Below are 10,901 nucleotides of genomic sequence, written 5' to 3' on the forward strand. Positions count from 1 at the left end.
AACGAAATATGTTAATACATAGAACAGAAAACAACTTTTAAAACCACTAAGTGCTAGCAGTAAAGCACAATGACCACCAAGCATGTCACTGCTGAAAATAGACCACCACCAGAGAATTACATTTCAAAACGCTTTGCCGACAGAGCTCGTTTCTAAGAAGTTAATCTTTACAAGAACAAAAGAAAAGGCTTGAACAATAAGTCTGCATGAAATAATTGTGTAAGTAAATATCAAGAGAGCTAAGGGAGCAAAACTCGAATGAACCTCGTGCACACAGCAGCCCTTTGAGAACAATGAGGCAGATGGTGACTGAGGTGTGTGGGCAGACCCTCCTTTGGGTAAATGAATGCCAGAATGTGAGGATGTGGCCCAGGGTTTGGGATTACAATGGCTTGCTCCTGGCTGGAGTTCTGCTGATTGTGTACCTTTGCCTTGCCCTGTTTTGAACAGAATAAGGGAAGGATGTATGTGGAAGGCAGAGATTTTGCTTCACCTAAATGCTGTCCTGTGCCTGCTTAGCATTTGTTACTCATTGTTTTGCTGCTTAATGTCTTCATTTCCTTCAGTGTTTGTATAAGAGCTTATCTCAGCTGTGATCTTCCCTCTACTGACATGGAATGGATGTCATGTGGGAGGGAGGGATTCTGTCTCCCTTCTTGGACAAAACCTGAGCATTCTTCTCAACAAAGCTCAGCTCTGGAGGTGGTAGGATGGGGTAAAGGACGATCAGATGGGGGCAGGATTGGAAGTAAGCTGATGTGGCACTGGCAGGTGTCTTAGATCTTTTTGGTTTGTTTGTTTTGTTAGAAAAAAATAAAGAAGAAATCATGAGATCGAATGTGCCATGGAAATCCCTTAGTGTCACTGGAGCTCCATCATTCTCACTCAAACTAAGCCAATTCCTGGGTGAATCTGTAGCTTTGGGAGTGAAAAACAATCAAAGTGGACTCTTCCCCGTTCCCACCAAAGACTTCTGTCAGCAGAGTGGAATTGCATCATCTCGGTGGAGCTTCCAGGCAAGGTTGGCCACTAACTATTGTTGCGGGTTTAAAAATCCAGAAAGTTGTATCATAACATCCGTGGATCTGCAGTTGCACTGTACTTGGTTAAATGCTAGCTTTGATCTTCCCAGAAAACCTAACCATGGCCAGCTATTTAATGAGCAAAGGAAGGATTTCTCAGGTCTGCTGGCCCATCCCCTGAACCACTGCAGGAAAAACGTCCGCTGTCATTCCAGTGAGAAACTTGAAATCTGCTCTTACAGACTTCTCATGATGGGAACTCATATCTCCTCCATGCAGGCTGTTTCAGGACATCCCTATCTCTTGAGAGTTTCCCTGAAGTTTGTTTTTTTTGAGTCTTTCCTGCCAAGGTTGAAATCTGTCCTCCTCCATCGCATCACCTGTGCATTGTGTTCACTACCATCTTTTCATGAGGTGCAACTGCTGGTGTCTATTGGTGCTCACTCCTTTTTTTGTAATGCTTATCCTGCCCATGTTGAACTACCTCTGTTGTTATTTCTGTTGTAATGATCATATTGAACTTTGGTCTTGCCCTTCAATATACTGGCAGGGAATTCCACAGTCCTATCATCTGCAAAGCTAAAGATTTCCTTTCTTCTGATCATCCCTGATTTTAGGAAGAGCACTGAACAAAACTGAGATAGTTTCCTGCAGACCTTCACTTGATGTGTCCACTTGATGGTGAGTAGCTGATGCTCACCCTCTGGATGTGACTGGGAATGGGTACCTGCTTTGGCACCTGTGCTGAAGATGTACTCAAACCTTATGGAACATATAGAGCTAAAAGTGGCCAAACAGCTCCAACTATTCTACCTAAACCTGATGAAATGAGACGCTTTCATGCCTGAAAAATTATAGTTCTTGCCAGTTCAGAATGGGAGTTACTGAAACCCTCTGAGGGCACAAGCACTGCCTTCTTTGGGAACTGGAAACAGCCTGAGAGCCGCTGTCTCATGAGATTTCCAGCTCATAAAAACAAGCTTCTGTGTGGGTAGGAAGCATTGTGGTAAAGGGATCTGAAGATGAGAAAGGGGCAGAAAACGTTTGAACCCAAAGTGTGAGCTGAAGCTCATTCAGATTGATGGAAAGTCTCTGAGTGGCGGCTCGTGGCCATGTGGGGGGCTGCTAAAAAAGCAGAGCGGGGAGAGAAAAAATAAACTTCTTGTTGAAGCAAAAAGATTGTTGAGATAGGAGAGAGAAATGTATTTCTGTGGAAACTTCAAGGGCTATGGGAAGACATCCTTCCAAAGGCCACTTGAAACGTGTAGAGAAAGCTCTTTCCAGTTAATGATTATATAGGACCCAAAAAAGAGAGAGAGAAGAGGTGGGACAGAGCGACAATAATAACAAAAAAACTACAAATGCAGAAAAATTAAACCAAGTGAACTTCTGGCTTTCTGATCTTCCAGGTGGTGCATGCCAGCCTTGCCATGTGCTCGGAGTTGTGTGCTGAAAATTAACCTTCTCCTGTCTATGTGCTGGGGGAGCTGGGCTTGGCCTGGGTGTGCCTTTGGGACTCAGTGCCATGCGGATTCTTTCCTGTTCTCTTTACAGCTGCATTTTGCACCCGTTGAAATAAAGGTGCTGTGGTTTGATGCGGCTTCCCTGTGTTTTCCCCAAGCAGACAATCTTGTGCCTCATGTCTCATCCTGTTAATTGCTACTAGAGGCAGTGCTGCTGAGTACCTTTTGTGGGGCTGCATGTGTGTGTGTGTTTATATGAAAGTCTGGGGGCAGAATCTGTCTGTACTTTAATGTTTTATTAGCAGCAGTGTAGCAATCAGAGGAGAATCAGACCCTAGCAGCTGTTCAGTTTCTAGTGCCTGTAGCCTGACTGCTTGTTACAATAATGAGAAATGCAAGTAAGCAGCATCACATCAGCACTTGTAATCCCACTTTCTATTGCCGTCATCAAAGGGTTTGGGAAAGATTGCATTCAGTGCAGTTTGTTGATTTATTTTTTTAAATAATACATGTATGCATTTGCACAATATTGTCTGGGAAATCCTGCACTGTAAATGGCAGCTTCTGTGTAAGGCATGATTTGGAATTTGGGCTCTTGGTCCAGTGGTCAAGGCCAGGTGAGAGCCAGGACTGGGAGCAGCAGGTCAAGGTAAGTGCAGAGGGTGGATAGAAAAAGTGTGGCTGGGAGCTGAATCACAGTAGAAAGCTGAGGGAAGGTGGAGTTGTACAACCCGATGTGTGATGGTGATGTGGATTTTAAAACAACTGGGATTGTCCTAACAAAAAGCACTTAGAGCACACACACTTAGTGACCCGTGGGTACCTTGAAAGTGAAAATCACCAAGAAGTTTGACAGGAGTAAGAAATCAATCAACTGAAAAGTGCCTTCTACAACTGAAAAGTAACCTTTTGCTTAGAAAGAGCAAGGAAATTTATTAATCCCTTTTGCTCCTTTTCGCTTACTATTATCCCTCCAGCCTGGAATAAAATAAAGCAAGGGATTGCCACAAAGTCTGTGCAGCTTTCATAGCTCACATGAAGTTTGCAGAGATGCATAAATAGGGGATCCTGAGCTGGCCTCACATCTGAGTGTCAACTTTTACTTCTGGCGAATGCTAAATGTTCATTTAGCTGAAGATGAAGCACAACAATACGTTCTATTCGAGGACCTAATCCAGTTACTTGTGTGCCTGGTTGCATGGAGATTTGGCCCTGCATTTGGAGAGTGTTTCAGGTTTCCAAGAGGAGGCTGGGAAAAGCCTTCAGCCTAATCGTTGATGTCTGCTTCCCATTCTGATTTTACAGAATTTACTTGTCAACTTACCCAAGTTGTGCTTTTTATCATCTATTACAAAGACCCAAAGTTGTGTTTTTCATCATCTGTTACAAAGACCAAGAAGCCATCAATCACAGTTAAAACCAAACTCTGCAGACTATGAGAGAAGGAGAAAGCTCTTTAAGCCATCAGATTTCTTTCAGAAAACGGAGTTAGTCAGAGTCATCATCTGGGTTTTATTGGATTTATTTCCCTTCATTAATTTTTAAAGTTTGGTTGCAAAGAAATATATCCTCTTTGGAACTGAGTGACTATTGGAATGAATATTTAACACATGATTCCCAGAGAGACGGGGATTTGAAACACACAATGTTGTAGTTATTACTAATTAATGAATGTTCTCTTAAATATTTCTGTTTTATATCTTTGCTTCCTTTAAGCCTTGCCAGCAGAGGGGAAAAGAAAGCTTAGTAAAAATAAGCAAATTGCTTTTCAGTTTGCTAGGAGTGATTAATTTCCATGGACAGCTGAATGGCTCTTTCAGCAGTGCTGGGAAACTGGGCAGGGATCTCGTGGGATCTCAGGTCCTGCAGCCTGAAGTTGAGTTTGAGTTGCCATAGCCTTGAATGGAATGAAAATGAAATGGAATCACAGGATCATAGAATGGTTTGGGTTGGAAGGGACCCTTCCTGGCCACCTGGTCCCACTCCTTGCAATGTGCAGAGACACCCATAGCTCCATCAGGTGCTCCAGCCTGACCTTGGATACCTGCACCTCTCCGGGCAGCCTGTGTCAGTGCCTCACTGCCCTTAACACAAGCAACTTCTGTCTTACATCAGTCTGAGTCTCCCTTCTTTCTTGCCTTAGCTCTGCTCGAGCTCTTCCATGTTACAACCACCTCGCTTGACAATTCAGAACTCATTTTTCTGCTCAAAAGTTTCACGTGCTAATTGAAATATTTGATCAAAGGTATTTATTTCACATTTAGGTATTTAGTTGTGTTCCAGTTCTGCCCAAAGCATCCCCCAGAGTGCCCAGGCGAGGAGTTGGGTGTGCAGCCAGCTGGCACCCACGGAGGCCATCCAAACCTTTGTGCTGAAGAAGTAAGAGATACATTCAGAGTTTAGTACAACACTACAAATTTTAAAAGTTTCCATTGTTTACTTATCTAATTAAGCATCTATCTCCATATAGGCACATGAACGGCAGGTACGAATCTATCTAGATGTCTATCTTTGTTCCACTGTACGTTTGCCAGTAGGTCTCTATACATAGAACATAAAACGGCGTGTATATCCTGCTGTCTTTTGAAACTTACAGAAAATTACCAACAGTTTCTTTTCTCTAGTTTGCTCAAATGCTTGTGGTTAGGTATTCTGAAAGTATAGAATTAAAAAAAAAAAAAAAATAGAGAAAAGAGAAAATTTAGACACTTTGAAAATGTTGCTTGGTTAAAAAATGCTGGTTTTTTTTGTTTTAAATTTTTATTTTTTCCTAATAAACCAACACAATCCTTGACTTCTGCTTGTCCTTTCCGATGAGGTGAAGTCAGGCAATGGGCAGTGCTGGGGTCACGAGTGGTGTGTGGCACCCGCTGGGATTCAGGAGCAGTTTGGTGGCATTTTGGGTTCTGTGTTGGGTATTTGCTGCCTGCAGCCCAGCTGTACGAAATGAAGGTTTTGCTCAGAGCACACAGAGCCCCATTACGTCTTATTAACTGTCTCAAAATCCAACGTGTAAAACAAGCTGAAAGTTGAAAAGGGAGAATTTGAATAAGTCTGAGAGGGTATTCCTTGTAATTTTTTATTCAAATAAGAATCAAAACATTTGGTAGCAGCACTTAAGCATGAAGAGTTAAATAAAAGGGGAAAATTCCTTGGTGAAATCATACCTAATGAACATAATGAGCACAAATCATATTTAATAATTGATTTAATCTGGCTTTCTTATCTCTTGGTTAAATTTGATTCTTTTCCCAAATGTAGGATTTGAATATTAATGGCCAAGGAGTGTAAACACACCTGGCCTTATTATTTGCTAAAATGAGACTGAATCAGTGGGGAGCACTTGGAATGGAATAGTTTGCATCGGTGCTTGAAATCTCAAAGGAACAAAGACCCGTAATGTGTTGTTTTAAACAGTTTCACTTTGAAAGTTATTCAAAAACTGTCCACAAATTAGTATTCAGGTAAAGGAAAACCCTCCACACCAGTGGATTTATGGTGCTGCAGTGTTCCCATTTCCAAACATCTTTTTTTCTGCTGTGTCATGTGATGAACGAATTCCGTACTATTTCTAGTTATGAATCTACAGGGTTTTCTTGCTGTTGATTTTGTTAGCACTATTTTATGTCCATTTCTAATGATGTTAGTATGGACTACTACCGAAAAAATTAATGGCTGAATCCTGGTATTCTCAAATAAATGCTGGGGCAGTGGCTTCAGTGGAAGGAAGATCACTCCTGTTTCTTTTTGTGGTTGCAGCCCCACTCAGGTGCACCATTAAGCACAGGCTGTTAGGTAAACACCCACTCAAGTCCCAGCGATTCTGGGGGTGTTTCAGGATCAGAGTGTTGGGAACATTTAGCTAACGCTGCATTTCAGTGCCAGCTGTGCCATTCAGCAGGCAAAATTGATCAGCTTTGTGTGGTACCAAAAATCTTCTCTAAGTTTATAAAAATGAATGCAGAAAATGGTGAATTTGTCTAAAAGGGGTCCCAGCTCTTTCAGAAATGAGGACAAACCCAGCACCCAGTATTGCAAGGGATGGTTCTTGCCCAATTTTTCTTTTTCTCCAGCTGGGTGTTCTGCGAGGGACTGAGCATCAGGTGTCTGAGGAGTGGCCCAAGATAGTCTTTTGCAATCAGAGTTCATTTGTGAGTAGCCCAGATCTGAAAGCCCAATTACTGGGCGGCAGTGGCTGGCCCTGCTGGTGGGAATTGCTCTTTTTCTTGATTGAATGGTTTCACTTTTCACTTTCTTTCCATTGCTTCCATGGCAGTGCTCAAAATGACCGTTTGCTTTCTGTAAGCACTCACATTGGAAAAAAGAACAAGAAATCTTGACAAAATGTTGGGGAGCTGGCAGAAATAAGCAGGAACCAGTTTGTAGGGTGCTGAGTGGGATGCAGCCCAGCTGATCTGGCAGTGCCTTGGTTAGTGGTTCCATGGGAAGGGTCACAGTGGTGATGCCCTTCTGGAGAGCCGCATCTGGGCATCACATGCCTGAACAGAGCTGCCTCTGGTCTCAGGGAGAGCATTTCAGGTGATTCAGTTTGAGCTGTGATGGCATGGGATGATTGCATGGGACTTTGAGCAACCTGCTCTGGAGAGAGGTGTCCCTGCCTATTGCAAGGGAGTTGGAACTGGATGATCTTAAAGGTCCCTTCCAACCCAAACCATTTTACGACTCTACGGCTGAGGGATCCGTGCTTTGGAGGAGAGTTTTGTTAATGAGCCACGACAGCTCTAAGTTGTAAGGGGAATCTACGAACCAGCTATATCCCCAGATATGATTTTGATTTATCAGACCTTTGGGAGGTCTTGTCTTAGTAGAATTTCTGGTAAAGTTGGCTTGCATTAAAGAAAACCAAGGGTTAGTTTTAGTGTATGCGAAGGTTTGGGATCTGCTCCTTGCAGGGGGGTTTGAGCAGTGCTCTCTGTTCCCTTCTGGAACCTTGGCTGGAGGGACTGGTGCTGCCCTGCTGGTGTGGGATCATAGGATCACAGGATCCTTAAAGTTGAAGGGACCTGTGAAGGCCATCTAGTCCAACTCCCCTGCAGTGAGCAGGGACACCACAGGCAGAACGGGATGAAAGTGGCTCCCTGGGCTGTGGCCACCAGCACAGGGCAGCAAGGACAAAGCCTGGCGTTCAGAGCCGTCACCTCCCGCACCTCACTGCTTTCAGATTGATCTCTTTCAGCCGTTCTGTTAGTGAGAATCATAAGGAGGGAAAGTTTTCATCTGAGCATTCAGACACACACACACACAAACACGAATGATCTGGAAAAAATCCCCCAAACTCCTCTCGCCTGCCCCGCGCCGTGAGATGGAAACAGGGGCGGCTGCCGCCTGTACTCGACAACGCTGCAACATGTGATATTTTCGGAGGTATCTCGGGAGCATCTACCACATTTACAGCATGTGAACCATATCATCTGGAGCCGTTTTGATCTCCCCTAACCCGTTCACAAACGCACACATCTCATAACAGGCCCCGCGCGGCGATAAGCATCTCCGAGTTTCTTCTGCGCAGTATCTGCAAACAATTCAAAGCTGTTCCACACAAACAAATGTGAGAACCCCCTGACCACAGACTGCCTTTAGAGCAGACCAAGATTTGATGTTACTCATATCTTCCAGTACCTGTCAGAGTTCAAACAGGAAACCTGGTTTTTCCTCTCATGTCAACAACTTCTTTTCTGCAGCGGCGCTCGCACTGAGCGGTGGAAGTCCTGTATTTCTTCGGGACAAACAAGTACTTGCCCTGGTACGTCATTGGTGACATTAACAAGAGCTGAATATGTGGTTTTCGGTGATCCTGTGGGTGCTTCTATAGAAACGGACACACTGGCTTTGAGCAATCACACAAAAAAGGAATTCATTCATACAGGATATAGGTAGCACACAGCCGCAGCTTGCTTAGGAAAGGTCAGAAAAAGTGGCTGCTCTTTCTTTCGGCATTGCAGTGTTTTGTGCTTATGCAGCAACACCTTCTATCGCTGCAGTGTTTGTCATTGCTATGATATCCTGCTGCTTGTGTCGCAGCAAGGTCACATGAAAATATTCTTATCTAATGAGGGTTTCATCTGAGCATCTCAGCTATTAATTAACTGACGTGACCCCCAGCAGCACCTCACACCCAGGCCTGAGATTTGGCCACAGACACTTGTGTATTTTGGCACTGTTGGGAATGGAAATTAGGGATGGTAATTAACGTATGTCCCTCCTCAGCAGAGCCCATGATTTATCTCTTAATGCTAATCAATAAACACGGTTCAATCTGAAACTCTCAGCACGCTCCATTTCCACTGAAATGCTTTACTAACATTTAACTTAACCTCCCCACGAGCGTAGGAAGTATATAACAAAAATAATCATTGACATCAATTAACGCCAGTGACACAACCACTGACTCTATCAAGAGATGCACTGGTCCTGAGGATCATTTTTCCCATTTGATTTATGCCTGACAGATGCAAAAACCATCTCAAAAGCATCTGCACTGGGGAAAGAACACACAGACATTTCCATGGCTTTCATCTCGCTTTGTTTTATGTGATTATAAAACATGCTTTTGTGGCATGCATAATCAAGGGGCAGAACATCTGGCAAAGCCTTGTTACAGCAAAATGTCCATATAGTTAAATATTATTGTTGTCTTCTTGTTTTTTTATAACAACAACAAACAGCTGCATCATATTATGACTGGTGCTAATGCTGTGAGTGGTACTTGCTGAAATGATGCTATAGATCCATGCAATGAGCAGCACTGGGACAGAGCTGCCCTCTGAACCTCACAGGCCAGCTCAGCACTATGCCTCATCTGCTCTTTAGTTCTGTCACAGAATCATAAAAGCATAAAAGTTGGAAAAGATCCCCAAATCCAATCAAACCCATCCCCACTGTGCCCCCTGACACATGTCCCCAAGTGCCACACCTCTGTTTCTGCAGGGTTTCTGCCCAGGTGATTACATTTGATTCTCCTGCAGTTTTTCCCGTAGCTCTTTCAGGACCAAGCACGTCAATTAAAACCCGATGTTACAAAGACTCCTGGAAAGTGGTACTGTTGTGTTGTTGGAGTAACTTGGGGATGCTCCTTGCTGTGCTTGCACTATTCAGCCACAGATCTGAGAAGATCTTCCCCACTCCTGATAGGGCTAGAAGTTCTTGGTGGTCCTTTCCAGCTGTAATGGTGCTCTGATTCAGCCCCTCATCCTATCTCAGCCTGCAGACAGGTGCAAGAAGACAGGAATTATTTGCATTCGTAAGAAATCTTTCCTTTCTAATTTCCTTTCTAACTCTCAATAGTCTGTAAAACCTCAAGGAAAAACTAAGTACAGATATAAGCTAGTGATTTATAAGCCTGATTCAGAAAAGCACCCAGACACATCCCCTGGGGTACACAGCTAAAACCAAGTATATGCTGCAAGGTCCTTCAGTATCTGCAGCTCAAATCAGCAGTTTGTAGCAGAAATGAGTAGTAAAGCACTTCCAAGTTCCCAGCTATTTGCTCCTGCTGCACAAAGCATTCACATGCATCGATGCTCCATGTTATCCCATGGAACTACACCAAAGGACTGCAAACTGGGGGGACTGGGACCGACCCAGTGCAGTGATGCGAGCCCTGTGGCTGTGGCTGTGTCCCTCGCTGCGGGGTGACATGACATGGCGTGACATGAGATGGCAGGGCAGCAGGCAGCCCAGCCCTGGGAACCGGCCGTGCTTACATGGGATTAACTGCTGGTGCTCGATTCCCAAAGGGCTGTGGGCACAATGCTGCAATGTTCTGAGGCATCTTCATGAAAGCGCCGCCAATCCCTCTTATTCAGGGTGTGATAAGTTGCAATTAGGTAAATATAAGTAATTACAGTCAAGTAGTGTTTTAGGGCAAACTGAGCTTTACCCGGTAATTGTAGGCATCGCTATTTTCAGCCTGCACACAGTAGCATGTGTTTTCATGGCTGTGAAAGCTTCCTAGCAATTGGATGGCAGATTACTGCTACAGCAGGGAGACAGCACAATTATTGTTTTGCTTTTCCATGAATTCTGTTACAAACAGTAGAGTTGGCCATTCCGTAATGCGTAGGACATAAATGAGTTCATCTTGGTGGAGATCAGCGTGTGCACAAGGAGCATATGCTCCAGCATCCATAGCAGTTGAGATGAACAGATTCTTTTGGATTTATGGAGCATTTTTAGTGGCTTGAGCAAAATGATGGAGCATGTAACACCACACCCCTGGGAGCCGGGTGCTTGCTGGCCCCTGGGATGTCCAATGGGTGCATCTCCAGGCTTTGAGCTCCACCAGTGTGTGCAACTCTCAGGAGTTCCATTCCAAACCACGCATTTCTATACTATATTTCATTTTTTTTTCTTGCATCCTTGCAGATTTAAATTGCTGGGGTGCAGCCTGACTCCA

This window comes from Phasianus colchicus, chromosome 15, assembly GCF_987193195.1.
Source record: "Phasianus colchicus chromosome 15, bPhaCol1.hap1.1, whole genome shotgun sequence".
NCBI lineage: Eukaryota > Metazoa > Chordata > Aves > Galliformes > Phasianidae > Phasianus > Phasianus colchicus.